Source organism: Bombina bombina, chromosome 3 (assembly GCF_027579735.1).
Source record: "Bombina bombina isolate aBomBom1 chromosome 3, aBomBom1.pri, whole genome shotgun sequence".
NCBI classification, from domain to species: domain Eukaryota; kingdom Metazoa; phylum Chordata; class Amphibia; order Anura; family Bombinatoridae; genus Bombina; species Bombina bombina.
The window spans coordinates 229,384,466-229,401,685 of NC_069501.1; the positions used below are offsets into that span (position 1 = coordinate 229,384,466).

The 17,220-nt window shown below is 41.7% G+C and overlaps 1 protein-coding gene across 1 annotated transcript in view; it reads left to right on the top strand.

Annotated features, from left to right (window-relative positions):
• Positions 1–12,544: 12,544 nt before the first annotated feature.
• Positions 12,545–17,220, top strand: part of FAM222B (family with sequence similarity 222 member B) — a 181,827-nt gene continuing 177,151 nt past the window's right edge. The window contains exon 1 of the mRNA XM_053706187.1: positions 12,545–12,651. The gene's annotated coding sequence lies outside the window, so the exon portion shown is untranslated. The remainder of the gene's footprint in view (positions 12,652–17,220) is intronic.

Consider the following 17,220-nt stretch of genomic DNA (forward strand, 5'->3'; position numbering starts at 1 on the left):
AATAGGGATGGGCCAATGTGCTGAAAGCGTAATTCGTTGTGTCCTGTGGACATTTGTTTTGAACAATCAAATGTTGAATGAAAATCCATTAAAACTCAGTAATTGAATGTCACTTTCATTTTCGAATGTTCATAATGAAATTGAATATCCACATTCGAAATTTCTAATGTAACATTCAATTTAACAAATACTATTCAGAAGTTCAATAGTTCATGTGGTAGGGAATTTAGTAAATTGATACATAATAGATACAAATATATTTTAAATTTGAATATTGCATAATTCAAACATTACATTTAAAGAGAGCATTACAAATACTTTTACAAGTACATAGATTTAATTTTTTAGAAATATTGAATGATTCGAATATTACTTTTAAAGAGAGCATTAGAAATACTATTATAAATATATAGATTCAAATTTTCTAATTCGAATATTGCATAATTTGAATCGAATTATTAGAAAAAAATTAATTGAATATTATATTTTAAGACAGTATTAGAAATACTATTTCATAAAACGAATGTTAGAATGTTGTGCAAACATTTAAAATTCAAAACATACGAACGTGTTAAAATTTCTTTCAACTTTTTCGAATCTTGCAAAACAATCACCCATCCCTAGTTATAAATATGTACAGTATATGAAAGAGAATTTAGCATTACAAGCATATTGTTACTACAGATGCCATTTTAAAAGGATAGAAATGTCAAAACTGAAATGGGTGCATATCAGTCTTAAATAAAGCATTTTTGCAATATACTTCTATGAACAAAAATGCTTCTAGTAAAAGTTATTACCATTTTTTTTTTTTTTTTAAATGAATTTTTATTCGGTTTTAGAATAAGAGGTAACATTTGGGGACACGCAAGACCCCTGATCCAACATACACAAACAAAAGGATCGGACACGCAGGTCCGGTTGCAATAGCTGTTCAAACATTGATATATCGTAGATAAATTGCAGGGAAAGGTAACTCTTGGGGACACACAGGACCCCTGTTCAAACATACACAAACAAAAGGGTCGGACCCGCAGGTCCGAATGCAATAGCTGTTCAAAAATTGATATATCGTAAGTAAATTGCAGGGATATGTGGTGAAAATAGTTCACCAAGGTGGAACCCTAGTGTGGGCTCTAGAAATAAAGGGGGGGTGGTGATACTTATAGATTAGATTTAATTCCAGAGACAAGTAATATGCACATTGTGTCTAGTACATACTTTACCCAGCACTTATTGTGCCGAACACCCACTACACCTGGCCTTCATTACACCTAGCACATGCCATACTCAGCACACATTCGCTGTACTTCACTCATTGTATTTAGCATGAACCATACCCAGCGCACACAGATCCCAGCACACAATATACCTAGCACACACTGTACTTAACCCACATTGTACCCAGCATACCTTGTACCTAGCACACATTGTACCCAACACGCATAGTACCTAGAACCTATTGTACCTAGCTCACACTATGCTCAGCACACGCGGTACACGGCACCCACCTTGCCTAGCACACGCAGTACCCAGCACACAGTGAACCCAGCACTCATTGTAGCCAGCACTCATTGCATCTAACGCGCGCTGCACCCAGCACGCACTGTACCCAGCACACACTGTACCCAGCACACACTGTACCCAGCTCACATTGTATCCAGCTCACATTGTACCCAGCTCACACTGTACCCAGCTCACACTGCACCCAGCTCACACTGTACCCAGCACACACTGTACCCAGCACACACTGTACCCAGCACCCACTGTACTTCGCTCAAACTGTACCTAGCTCACACCGTACCTAGCACACGCCGTACCCGGCACCCCCCTTACCTGGTACATGCAGTACCTAGCACACAATGAACCTAGCACACATTGTACCTAGCACACATTGTACCAAGCACACACTGTACCTAGCACACACTGTACCTAGCACACATTGTACCTAGCACACATTGTACCTAGCACACATTGTACCTAGCACACACTGTACCTAGCACACATTGTACCTAGCACACATTGTACCTAGCACACACTGTACCTAGCACACAGTGTACCTAGCACACACTGTACCTAGCACCCACTGTACCTAGCACACATCGTACCTAGCACCCACTGTACTTCGCTCAAACTGTACCTAGCTCACGCCGTACCCAGCACACGCCATACCCGGCACCCCCCTTACCTGGCACATGCGGTACCTAGCACACAATGAACCTAGCACACAATGAACCTAGCACACATTGTACATAGCACACATTGTACCTAGCACACATTGTACCTAGCACACACTGTACCTAGCACACACTGTACCTAGCACACACTGTACCTAGCACACATTGTACCTAGCACATATTGTACCTAGCACACATTGTACCTAGCACCCACTGTACTTCGCTCAAACTGTACCTAGCTCACGCCGTACCTAGCACACGCCGTACCCGGCACCCCCCTTACCTGGCACATGCAGTACCCAGCACACAATGAACCTAGCACACATTGTACCTAGCACACATTGTACCTAGCACGCACTGTACCTAGCACACACTGTACCTAGTACACACTGTACCTAGCCCGCAATTCCTAGTACCCGTTGTACTTAGCTCACACTGTACCTAGCACATGCAGTACCCGGCACCCCCCTTGCCTGGCACATGCAGTACCTAGCACACATTGAACCTGGCTCACATTGTACCTAGCACACACTATACCTAGCACACACTGTACCTAGCTCACATAGTACCTAACACACATTATACCTAGCACGCAGAGTACCTAGCACACAGAGTACGCAACACACAGAGTATCTGGCACACAGAGTATCTAGCACGCTATGTCTCGCACACACTGTGCCTAGCACACATTGTACCTAGCTCACGCCGTATCCAGCCCCCACTTTGCCTAGCACACGTAGTATCAAGCACCCGTTGAGCCTAGCACACATGACTCCTAGCACACTTGACACCTAGCACACATGACACCTAGCACACATGACAATTAACATATAAAGTAAACGGTTGTAACTGGAAAAACCTGCATAAACATATTTAAATGTATGGCATTTTCTAAGTAAATACTAGGGCTCCCTAAGCTAAAGAAAAGACAATGTTCTTGAATGGGGTTCATAAATAGATATGCCAATTGTTCCTTCAACCTTCAAGGACCTTAGAATTAAGGTAGGGTAATTATTAGTGTCCAGCATATCACCCCATGTTTTAGGGTGCAGAAGCTACTGTTATTAGGGTATACAGCAATAAACAGCTCACAATCTTAACTAACTTGTAACCACAATGTAACTGTACAGAGCTGCATAGTATAAAGGAATGGTCTGAACCCAGAAACTGAGATAGCTGTACATAGGGAACATTAAGGTGGGGTAAATATTAGTGTCCAACATATCACCCCATGTTTTAGGGTGCAGAAACTACTGTTATTAGAATATACAACAATAAGCAGCCCACAATCTTAACTAACTTATAACCACAATGTAACTGTACAGAGCTGCATAATAAAAAGGAATGAGTAGTTTACAACCTTGCAAGAACGTCTCTTAGGTCCGGCTAATAGCTTTCATACGGTTTAGGAAAATATAGGGCAAGGTGAGATCGGCAGTTCAAATTACACACAGTGTGTCCGGCAAGCTGTGACAGTAAAGTTCACTTTGTAGAGAGCAGTTAACCTATACCCTTTCTACCAGTATCCCATGGCTGTCCGATTTACCTTGTAACCTCAAGGACTGACCTAGCTGATCTCGCCCAGAATAAAACATCTCTGTAGGTAGCTCCTGACGCGTGGTCAGTGAGCCTCTCCTCTCTCCCGTAGTCTGCCAAGCAGGAGATGTCGGCCTATTAGCGCCCGGGGACTGCAGGGAGCAGACTGCATGATCCATAAGTCCTGTCCCGATGGTGAGTGCTTTCTGGGAGATAGCGCGGTCAGCCGTGGTAAGCTGAAATGAACCGGATTCCCACTCTGTGTCAAGTAGGGTCGGGGCAAGCTGAGGTACACATCGTTCTGGAGAAGACACCTCCAGACCTGCCTCCTTTCCCGCTGCCATCTTGAAGTGTTATGGAGGTAAGGCAGTTAGGCGTGGTTGTTAATGTCCCGATAAAATTAATGGGTTGTAGTTCGTCTCTTCCTTCCCCTTTTTTCTTTATTAGTTTGCCTTGTATTTATAAATAAAAAGCCTGTATAGCTAGTGGGTTTATTAGGGCACCGTGTCACATTTGTCCTCTAGCACTTGCAAAGACCATTTGGTTCGGAGAGGGGTAGCATTAGGTGCCAATATACTCAATTAAGAATCCCTGAGAGATAGCTTCAGGTGTCTCTGAAAGCTAGATAGATATGTGTCCCAGCTAGGCCTCAATTTGTCCAGTTTGCAGCCTACTCATATAGCCATAATTAGTGGGAAGTGATTGATAGAGTTGTCTCTGTGCTGCCGTAGCAGCGTGTTGTCTGGAGCGAGTGCTTTGTCTTCAGTGGCGTGACAGTGCCTTTGTGTCAAATGATTTAGGTTGCCTGAGCTAGGCCTTACCGTAGCTCGGTTGCGGCGACTGCATGCATCCTGTTGCATTGTGAGGCTTTGCCAATGCCACCTCTCTCGTGCGGCCCCTTAAACAGATGGCCAGTCTGAATGTTTGCCTAGTAGGCATCTGTATTGTTGAGCTCTGTGTGAGCTGTGCGCCACGCGGGTAGTGAAGGACTCGATCGGCAAGATGGCGCCTGGAACAGTTATGATCTGTCGTCTGTGTCCACTGCTCAGCTCCTGTGAGAATCGGCGATAGCTAGTCATTATAGTTGTGATGCCTCCAAGTTCGGGCAGTGCTTAATATGTTTAAACATCTCAAGTGAACTGTTTTAAATGTCCCCAGTTAGCTGTCTAGAGACTTTAATTGCGGAGCTCCTGAGTTATGCTGCCGCCATGGCTCCTGCCGGCTCCGCCCCAAGTTATTACCATTATTAAGCAGCAAACACACATATGTCGTGAGGACCTTACACCAGTATTCAAACACTACATTTCAGAGAGTCAGCAGTTATACATTTTACTAGAAGCATATTTGCTAATGGAAGTATATTATAAAAATGCTTCTAATTAAAATTGAAATACACCCATGTACATTTCAATTTTGACCTTGATGCAGTGAAAAATGAAATAAACTGCAAAACCACTGTATATTTCAGTATGGTAGTACTTCTATTGAAGAAACAGAGAAAGAAATTAATTTAAGAACAATCAAAGAATATGTCATGGATGGCTGAAAGATAATAAAAAGCTGCTCTTGTATATGCATGGTAGATAGTTTATGAATGCAATGTCCATTTAATTATTTACTTTGCCAGCTTTTTCATAAATATAAGTTTTTTTTTACTTGTCTTATTGAAGCTGAAGTTCATCCTGTACCACTCACAATGCTAACCCTGCAACTTTCTGCAGTGATTGCTTGATCAGTGCAGGAGCTTATTTATATCTGTCCCTAAACTGGCCACCTCAAGAGATACTTTAAAATTAAATGTTCCTGATTCAGATAGAAAATGCAATTTATATACATTTTAAAATATTCAAGTCTTTTTATTTGCACATTTTCTGAGGCACCCGCTCCGATTGATCATGTGCAAACGTTTCCAGAATATACCTATGAGTCTGTCATTGTCTGACTGTCACATGATACAGGGGCAGGGAAATTAAAATAAACTGAAATTTGTCAGAAAAAAATAATTTGAAATTCAAATTGTGTTATTAAATTGCCTTTTTATTATATGTTTGTTTATTATGTAATTCTTCTGTATTTAATTCTGAAGTCATTTCTAGGAGTGTATTTGTAGACAGGAAAACAATGCAACTAACTAAATGACAGCAAAACAATGAAACTAACTAAATGACAGCTTTAAATGCTTTTTAATATGTATTTTGTATGCAGATTGTTTACACTGCATTAATGAAATGACTGTATATACCATGGATATTTAAAAATCACTTTAATGTTTCTCTAATTTTAAACAAAAACAATTTATTTGGTAAATGTCGAGTTTAGCGTCCCAAATTATGTAACCATGTATTGGAACAGATCAGGGGGGGGACCATGTATAGGTTCCCAGCGGCGGTTGCGGTGCCCGGGGCAGGTATTGGAACAGATCGAGGGGGGGGGCCATGTAAAGATTCCCAGCGGTGGTTGCGGCTAGGGCTGCCACCCGCCCCGGTATCACCGGGCCAGTCCCGGTCTGAGGCTCTGTGTCCCGGAACTAGCCTCAAATGCCCCGGCTAAGCGCTCCCCAGGCGCAGCAAGCAGCAGTGAGCACAGACTTTAAAAAAAAACTAGCTGGCCAGAGGAGCGCTTAGCCCGGGGAAAACGGGTAGGTGGAGTCTGGAGGAGAGACAGAGTGTGGGAGGGACAGTGGGAGGGGGGAAGAGGCCGGTCGAGGAGCAGAGTCGTCACATCCTGCAGGCTGCACACAAACAGGCCTCATGCTGCAGCTGTTGGTGAGAGATGCCACCTTCATCTCTTCAGCTCAAGGTATCATACGTGTAAATGTGTGTGGGGTGTCCTGCGTTAGTGATGCCAACAGCGCCATACTGACCTCTGCTAGACTGTAGACTAACTACCCTGAGGATTCTATATGGAGTGTGGCATCGTTACTGTATACACCTCCTGATCTCTATGTAATTGTTACACTGCAGTCTATAAACTACTTACCCTATGCTTCATACATGCAATATTAATGTTAATGGCCATGGTGCCATTATGTGTCACACAGGTCACATCAAACAGTGAAGTCAGTAAGATTATGTACCCTCTTCTGGATAAATACATATATGTAATATATATATATGTTATAGATATATATATATATAATATATATATATATATTGATTTCATAAAGAATTTGAGGCCACGAGAAGCCTCATATATATATATATATTACATATATATATATATTGTGATGAGAGTAGGATGTGATGTCACGAGTATGTGGGCGGGGCTTAGGTCCGGTGTCTATGTCGCAGTTAGTTTAGTACAATCAACCTGACTAGATGTGTATTGTTATGCTCTGCAATAAAATAGAGTTGTACCATCATTGCTGTGTCCTGCATATGTCCTACATCTCATGACATGGTGTCAGAAGTTCTGGACTGCGCTTCTGTTCCTGATCGATTGCAATGTCAAAGTTTACCCCACCTGAGCCTTTTGACTTTTCTCAGCCTGCAGCTTGGCCCACATGGCGTCAGCGGTTTCAGCGCTTCAGGATTGCATCCAAACTGAACAAGGAGAGTGGTGAAGTACAAGTTAATTCTCTTTTATACTCCATGGGGAAAGATGTAGAGCCAGTGTTCAATGCTTTTACTTTCCAAGAAGGGGAAGAAGTTAACTTTGATATAGTTATGGATAAACTCAGTGCCCACTTTGTGCCCAAAAGAAATGTGATTCATGAGAGAGCTTGTTTTCACAAACGTAATCAGCTTGTGGGAGAATCTGTGGAGTCATTTGTGCGCAGCCTGTATGAATTAGCTGAATTCTGTGAGTTTGGTGTTGCTAAAGAAGAGCAAATCAGAGGCAGAATAGTTATTGGAATTGCAGATGCTGAAGTCTCCCTGAAGCTGCAGTTAGAGCCTGATTTAACGTTAGACGGGGCTATTAGGATGGCCCGCCAGAGTGAACTGGTGAAAAAGCAAAGTGCTGATCTGAGGTCTGAGAGTATTGTGGATGAAGTGCAACAGTCTAGGAAAATTACTAGTGAAAGGCACAGTGTGAGCGGTAGATCTAAAGTACTGGAAAGGCCTAGAAGTGGATGGGCGCAACATGGCCGATGCACACGGTGCTACCGGGCTCATGATCAGAGTGCTATATGCCCGGCCAGAGATAAAAGATGCAGAAAATGTAACAGAATAGGCCATTTTGAAGTGGTGTGTAAAACTGAATACATTAAGGAGATGCAGGTGGACAGTGACCAGGAGGGTCAGGAAGTGTCTTTTGTGGGGTCTGTTGTGGAACGGACAAGTTCGGAGGAAGATTGGAAAGTTACTTTTACTGTAATGGGAGACAAAGTTGATTTTAAGATTGACACAGGAGCAGATATCACTGTAATGTCTTTTGCTGAATTTATGAAACTGCCTCGACAGCCCCAGCTGGCGAAGGTTACTACAAATGTCCATAGTCCTGGTGGCCGCATTGATTGTGTGGGGAAATTTCTTGCCAGCTGTGAGTACAAACCGAGGAAGTTCACCATGTGGGTGCATGTGATCCGAGGTCAGTGTGTTAACAGTTTATTGAGCAGAAAAGCAGCCTGTGACTTGGGCCTCGTGGCCAGAGTGAATGAGATCTCTGAAGATATGTTTGGCGAGTTGGGCCTACTGAACTGCAAACCTGTCCGTATAGCACTTAAAAGTGACGCAGTCCCATACAGTATTTCTACTCCTCGTAGAATTCCGTTCCCGCTCATGCCTCAAGTGGAGAAAGAGCTCATGCGCATGAAGTCTATGGGGGTTATTGAAGAGGTTGTTGAAGCAACTGATTGGTGTGCCCCCATTGTTCCAGTTGCAAAGAAAAACGGAAAGGTGCGCATCTGTGTGGACCTGAAAAGGTTGAATGAGGCAGTGAAGAGGGAGAGATTTGTGCTGCCGACTTTGGAAGATATAGCCCCGAAGTTGGCTGGGGCGAAGTTCTTTTCCACATTAGACGCTTCTAGCGGCTTTTGGCAGATCCCCTGGATCCAAAGTGCCGCAAACTGACTACCTTTATCACACCGGTAGGTCGGTTCTGCTTCTGCAGACTCCCCTTTGGGATATCCTCCGCTCCTGAAATCTTTCAAAGGGAAATGAGTTCTCTCTTGAGTGGCCACGTGGGCACAGCGGTCGTCATGGACGACATTCTAGTGTATGGGTCTACAGTGGAGGAGCATGATCAGCGTTTGAGTTGTGTGCTGCAGGCTATCAAAGAGTCTGGGCTGAAGCTGAATAAAGAAAAATGTCATTTTAGGAAAACTGAATTATGCTACTTTGGGCATATCATCAACGGGGATGGCATCAAGCCGGACCCCGAGAAAATTCGGGCTATTGAACAGATGAAAAGCCCTTCTGATGTACATGAGCTGAGACAGATATTGGGCCTTGTAAATTACGTGGGCAAGTTTCTTCCAGATTTATCTACAGTTTTACACCCTATCACAGAGTTGCTTAAGAAAGATGTTGCCTGGGTCTGGGGACTCTCACAGGAAAAAGCGTTCCTGCATGCCAAGTCACTGCTGGGGTCTGCCCCAGTGCTGGGGTTCTACGACCCTTCAAAAAAGACTGTGGTTAGTGCTGATGCAAGCAGTTATGGGTTGGGGGCTGCACTCCTGCAGCTGAATGACAACAAACTACAGCCCATCGCCTACTGTTCCCGCACACTGACGGCTGCGGAGTCAAAATACGCTCAAATTGAGAAAGAGTGCCTGGCTGCAGTTTGGGCGGGCCTGTGAGCGCTTTCAGCGTTATCTAGTGGGTTTGGAGAAATTTAGTCTGGAAACTGACCACAAACCGCTAGTCCCTCTAATCAATTCTTATGACATTGACAAAACACCCTTGAGATGCCAGAGCCTTTTAATGAGACTGCTCAGGTTCAATGTTCAGGCAGTGCATGTGCCGGGGAAACAACTGGTTGTGGCAGATACACTATCCAGGCTCCCGCTGGCTGCTGCTGAAGAATCCTCCACAGAATCAGATGTGAAAGTGTATGTTGATTCAGTTCTGGCCTCTAAGTCCATTTCTTCAAGGAAACTGGAAGAGATAAAGAGACATATTTGGACACAGATCTGCAAGAAGTTATAAGGTACATAAAAGATGGCTGGCCCGAGAGCCGGGCAGCCTGGATGTCTTTAAATGCTTACCAGCCAGAGAGGTCGCAGCTCACGGAGCTGGAGGGGTTGGTGCTGTTCCAAGACCGCATTGTAATTCCTGTCAGCATGAGGAAGGAGATGTTAAACAGGATTCACGATGGCCACTTAGGCATTACAAAGTGCAGAGAAAGGGCAGCTACAGCTGTGTGGTGGCCTGGGATCAGCTCCGACATTGCAAATCACGTGTCTAAATGTGCCTTTTGCCGGGAACGCCGGCCTACTCAGAAAAGGGAGCCCTTAATGTCTACTCCGCTGCCTGCGGGGCCGTGGCAGAAAATAGCTGCTGATTTGTGTTAACTGCACGGGAAAAAGATTCTTGTTGTGATCGACTACTATTCCAGGTATTTGGAAATTGCACCCCTGAATGATATCACAAGTCAGTCCGTTATCATTCGCCTGAAGAGCTTGTTCGCCCGCTGGGGCATTCCAATGGAGCTGGTGAGTGATAATGGTATGCAGTTCGCTTCTACAGAGTTCAGTGCTTTCAGCAGGGAATATGATTTTGTACATTCCACGTCAAGTCCACATTATCCGCAGGCCAACGGAATGGCTGAAAGGGCAGTTCAAACAACAAAATTCATTCTAAAGCAATCTGAGCCGTACCTAGCCCTCTTGTCATACAGGGCGACACCCATTCAAGCCACCGGGTTTAGCCCGGCACAGCTGATGCTAGGACGCCAGATTCGCACCACTTTACCCTCAGTGGGTGTCTTCAAGCCGCCTGGCCCTGTTCCTCGGGACGAAGTCCTTAGGAGGGATGAAGAGGCCAAAAAGGGTTATCGTTTCTTCTACGACAGGAGACATTCTGTCAGGCCTTTACAGGAACTGAAAGCGGGCCAAAGTGTCAGAATTAAACTGGATGATGAGAAGAAATGGAAGACGCCTGCTACGGTAGTGGGCCGCTCTCCAGAACCAAGGTCTTACACAGTCCTTACAGAGGGAGGGACGGTTACACGCCGTAACCGAAGACATCTTCAGCCTGTACCTGAGAGTCTGGAACCGGATACCTCAGTACCACCGCCGGTGGGATCCCCTGTTCTAAGAGAGGTGCCTTCCCCTCAGCAAGATCACAGCGGGGATATATCTTTGCCTCCAGCAGACTCTTGTTCACCATCTTCTGTATCAGAGGACAGTTCATGCAAAGTTACATCAAGCGGAAGAGTGGTGAAACTTCCGGCCCGATACAGGGACTGACTTTAGCTAGAACAGTGACCGGAAGTATGGGCAGAATAATCCCATGGTCACTGTGGACTAGGGTAGTCTACCCCGATGTCCAAGTCAGGATGTAATTTATTTGTTCATGTTTTCTAATCTATCTGTTTTTATAATGTTCAAAAACAAAAATGTTGTTGTGTACCCTGTTGGTGTACCTTGTTATTTATTATATGCAAATGTACGCTTTGCCTTTGAAAAAGGGGAAGATGTGATGAGAGTAGGATGTGATGTCACGAGTATGTGGGCGAGGCTTAGGTCCAGTGTCTGTGTCGCAGTTAGTTTAGTACAATCAACCTGACTAGATGTGTATTGTTATGCTCTGCAATAAAATAGAGTTGTACCATCATTGCTGTGTCCTGCATATGTCCTACATCTCATGACATATATAACATATATATATATATATATATTACATATATAATATATATATATTACATATATAATATATATATATATTACATATATATATTGATTTCATAAAGAATTTGAGGCCGCGAGAAGCCACGCCCCAAGCCACACCCACTTAAAGTGTCCAGGAATTTTCTGGGCAAAAGGTGGCAACCCTAGTTGCGGCGCCCGGGGCAGGTATTGGAACAGATCGCTGTTCCAATACCTGCCCCGGGCGCAGCAATCGCCTCTGGGAACCTATAAATGCCTCCCTCTCGTTGTACTTTTATGAAGTAATTTCCACCAGGCAATGAACTGGTACCAGGTAATAATGAATTTGTGTTCAGAAATTCCATACGCGATTATAATGTCTTTGGAACATTTCTTAGTTATTTCGCAAAATTACATTTTTAAATCAAATATAAAAAAGTTAAATAAAATATAACATGGTTACATCATTTGTGATGCTAAACTCCACATTTACCTATTTTACATTTAGACGAGGCCAGTATTAACTATACGGTACAGTATTTTAACAGACGGTTGTTAAATGTACGTATATTAAAAAGCTGGACACGTTACTGTTTGGATCAGACCTCAGGCTTGATGTAGCTGTATAAGTAACATGGCTACTGAGAGTTGGGTCTGATATGGGCATATGATAGATAGGAGCTTTAGTTCCATGGGGTCTTTTTAAGAGGTCCACTTTACCCCAACCCCAGTCACAACTTGCAATCTTGTTAAAAATGTTGAGTTATGGTTACACCAACTGGCTGGACCGTTACCACTCCTGACTCCTGATCTCAGAAGTTGAACTACATCCGATCGCAGTCGCACACATTTTCTAACCATCTTTTTACAGAATAAACAATTCAGCCTTTGTACTGGCTCAATTCTTCAAGTTACAACCAATCAGAGTCACAGGCAGGCAGGTCCAGCACCCTCCTCTCTAAGCGCCGCCAATTAGAAACTACGCAGCGTGTACACAAGCGAGGTTACAAGTATATTGTTCAGGCAGCGTGCTAGACAGCTATCTTCCTATACGAAAGACCTCTCGTACTGTCGGGTTGTTCCCGGATGTGGGCGGTTTTGGCTCTGCCCTTTTCGGTGAAACATTTGCTGGTGATCTGTGGTGGAGAGGGTCGCGGTTTCATGAAGCATGATTTCTAGCCAGCGACAGTAAGTAGCCCACGTATGCCAAGTGACCCTTGTAAGCGCATTCTTTTGTATAACAAATCACCTTTAGAACTATATTTTAAACCCATTGACAGCCATCGGGTTAGGTGGCCGAAACCTATATGGTTGTTCTGTGGTGGGACTAAGTAATGGAGATTGTAGAGGGGTTTTTATCGGTGTATATGGAAACTCTTAATCAATGGAATATGTAAATATTATAGCCCTATCCCTGAAAAAAAAAATGATACGGATGATCTTATTTTCTTTGTTAACCAGTGAAGTTACAGAATTCGTATTGACTGGTGTCCCCCAAACTTCTGCCACGGAACAGCCTTTTTTTTTTTTTTTTTTTTTTTAGGTTTTAAGAAGTCAAGTGGAACCGTATGACCCTGAACGGTCCCGGTAATAGATAGCTCCTACAGGACCACCATTTTCGTTCTTGGAAACTTGTAACTGCTAATATATGCTGACTTTTTTTTTTTTTTTTCTTTACCCCATGTAGATCCCATTATATATGGGTCAGTGTTCTTATGAAGTCTCTGCATTTCTTTGAAAGCTGTTTAGTGAACACTTGTTTAGATTAGTACTGTCATTGAAGATTTCCCAATTCTAGTGTTGTAAAAGCCAGAAAAAAAAATTGTGCGAAATTGTTTAATTCCTGGTTCATTAAATCAGTTATATTATGATCACTATGTTTGCATTTTTACTTTCTTTGAAGATGTTACAAATTGAAGTACATTAAAATATATAGCCTCCATGTGCTTAAAGGGGCATAATACTTATAGGCTAAATCATTTAAAAGTGCTGCAGTATAACTAAAAGACTGACAGGAAAATATCACTTGAACATCTCTATTTTAAATAGGAAGATATTTTTCCTCAGCTCACCAGAGTAAATTCTCTGTAAAAAGTTATCTTTCAGTTACTACTCCAGCTGCAAGTTTTTGTTTGTTTTTTCAAAAGTAAGACATGAACAGCAGCCAATCAGCAGTGCTGAGGTCATAAACTGTTTTACTGTGATCTCATGATATTTCATAGTAAACCACCTTAAACTGAATAGGGAAATAACATGAACAAGTCTCGGGACAGACATACTGATTTGCTGCTTAAAGTTCTTTACAGTGGGGTGTGAATACTTAGGGCATTTTGTGGTAAAATATCTTTCATTTTTACATAGATGTTTAGGTGATATTTTCTAGTTAGCATTTTACAGCTATGCTGCATCACTGTCAAGTGTTTCAACATTTGGGTATCATGTCTCTAAGTCTCAAAACCTTACCACTTCTATACAGTTTTAAAAACTTATATTTAATGTGTGTACATTTTTGTTGACTTCTACTATGAGCTAATATATAATTGAATGACTTGCAGGGATAGATTGTAGAGCACAAGTCTAATTAAAAACAAAATCACATCTTTTTAGAACTGTATTTTACATATGTAGTCATGATGCTTCCTCTGATACTTCTGATATTCTGCCTCCCAGGATGAATCAGGGAGGATTTTTATACACTGCACAGTGAGTTTCTTCATTTCAGCCCTGATAAACAAGTAATGTGATTTGTCAGGGGGATGAAACAGCATAAATACATTTAAAATGTGAGACTCTTATTACTGATGGTCTGCTAAGAATGGAGAATGTTCAGTGAGACAGATGTTTCCAATGTCTTATTTTGTGAAATATATTTTATTAAATCAGGACTTTATAAACACAGTTGGCAGTAGCTCCAAGAAAAGGAATCCTGGTGTCTTCTAACATTGACTGACTGGTCTTGCTTGGTGTGTGGCTGACAGCCCCATCTCTTCCCTTTGTGAGGCTTACATTCATTGCACTTCTGGCTGTTTACTGAAACCTTTCTCTGTTTTACTCCTCCTTCCTTCATTCAACTACTATAAGTGGATTAGCTGTCCTGGGCACTTTCATTATAAGGGTTAAAATCATTGTTCTGAACAAATGCTGGTGTGTGTGAGTAGTGATTTAACCCCTTGATTTTCATTGTCCAGAGCAAACCTTGTGTTAATGCTATGGGGCCGTTTGGCGCAAACAAGGAGTTAACTGGTGTGTTTAAATAAGTGAAGTGTGGAAGCGAAAAAGGAAATCCTATAGTAGATTTGTTTATAAGTGCATTAAGGGTGGCAGAATTGCAGATATAAATGCAATTTAGAAGTTATAAGTAACTGCTGGTGGTTTTGTTGTGGTCTTGGGTAACTTTTATTTTAAAACCTATATATTTCTTATTGTCCTTGGTTTTTCTGATATTATTGTCCTAGGGTGTTTACCCTCTCTGTAAAGCATCACTTGGTGGTGATTGTGGGTGAAATGTAGTTAAAGCACAAATTTGCCTGGCATTAGCGCGCGCGGGGGGGGGGGGGGTGTCACAGGTTATGGTAATGACAACTTCACTAATCCACCTCACCTAAATTTCAGGTAGAGTTGTCAGTGTCACTGATTGCCCCACCTTGACCCTGTAAGCCCACTTCAGGCACATGTACAATTAATCTGCTAGGCACTGAGGAAGATTTGCTGTACATAACTCCCAAATGTATTTATTTTAGTTAATAATGTACCTAGTATAAAATAAATTGATGGTTAACAAGGCAGTTTGCAATGCAACAATAAAGGGAAGCCAAATATGTGTACTAGAGATGTGCTTTCAGAGGTTTTGTGAATTTCCGAATGCGGAAGAATGCAACCCTTCATGCATAAACATACAAACCACATATGTGTATGTATGTATTGTGTATGTGTATATATCTCTATCTACACAGAGATCCACAAGTAAACCTTATCCAACAACCCCATATAAAGCCTATAAATTAAATAAATATAGGAATCGTCACCCCCCAAAAAATAAACACTACTAAGGATACTGGTAAATATGTATTTAATTAATTTGTGATCATGTGCAAAAAATATGTAAAAAAAAAAAAAAAAAAAACACACATTAATTGGTCATAAAGTTGATAAGCATATGTAATTAATTCATTACCCAAGAAACAGGGGTACCCAGAATAATATTAAAGCCAACAAGTAGACAATTAGGTCTTCACATATGAGAAATTCACCAAAGCAAGTCTCCACATAGAATGTCCTTGTAGTTAGGCTGTCTCGTGCAAATATACAGCAACTGCATACAATTATACAGCAACTAGGTATTCCCAGATTCACTCCTTCACTCCCTATGTGGCCAGATAAGGTATGTCCCAGCAGATTAACAAATTACCATTTTGGGGGGGCTACAAGATCGTTCATATCGCATCCAAAGCTTCGTCCCATACCCTTAATCGTAAACATAAAGTAGGTTGAACAATGCTGGCTTTAATATTTATTTAATATTACTCTGGGTACCCCTGTTTCTTGGGTAATGAATGAATTGCATGTACTTATTAGCTTTATGACCAATTAATGTGTTTCTTTTTCTTTTTGTACATAATCTTTTTTGCACATGACAAATTAATTAAATACATATTATTTACCAGTATCCTTAGTAGTGTTTATTTTTGCAGGGTGACGGATCCTATATTTATTTAATTTATAGGCTTTATATATCGGGTTGCTGGATAAAGTTTACTTGTGGATCTCTGTGTAGTTTTACAGTGGGTATAAAAAGTCGACACACCCCTGTTAAAATGTCAGGTTTCTGTGATGTAAATAAATGAGACAAAGATAAATAATTTCAGAACTTTTTCCACCTTTAATGTGACCTATAAACTGTACAACTCAATTGAAAAACAAACTGAAATCGTTTTAGGTAAAGGGAAATAAAAAACTAAAATAATATGGTTACATAAGAGTGCACACCCTCTTATAACTGGGGATGGAGCTGTGTTCAGAATTAAGCAATCACATTCAAAATAATGTTAAATAGGAGTCAGTACACACCTGTTATTTAAAGTGCCTCTGATTAACCCCAAATAAAGTTCAGCTGTTCTAGTAGGTCTTTTCTGACATTTTGTTAGTCGCATCCTACAGCAAAAGCCATGGTCCGCAGAGAGCTTCTAAAGCATCAGAGGGATCTCATTGTTAAAAGGTATCAGTCAGGAGAAGGGTACAAAAGAATTTCCAAGGCATTAGATATACCATGGAACCTAGTAAAGACAGTCATCATCAAGTGAAGAAAATATGGTGCAACAGTGACATTATCAAGAACTGGATGTCCCTCCAAAATTGATGAAAAGACGAGAAGAAAACTGGTCTGGGAGGCTACCAAGAGGCCTACAGCAATATTAAAGGAGCTGCAGGAATATCTTGCAAGTACTGGCTGTGTGGTACATGTGACAACAATCGCCCGTATTCTCCATATGTCTGGGCTTTGGGGTAGAGTGGCAAGACGGAAGCCTTTTCTTAAAAAACAAAACAAAACATCCAAGCCCGGCTAAATTTTGTAAAAACACATCTAGGGCTGCAACAACTAATCGGTAAGTTTTGATCATAAAAATAGTTGTCAACAAATCTCATTATCAATTAGGTGGTCAGCGATTAGTTGGTCAGTTGCACAGCACCAGCTGCTTTAATCTGACGATCTACTGCAACTAAGATTGTGCAAAAAAAATTTAATTTATTTATTTTTTT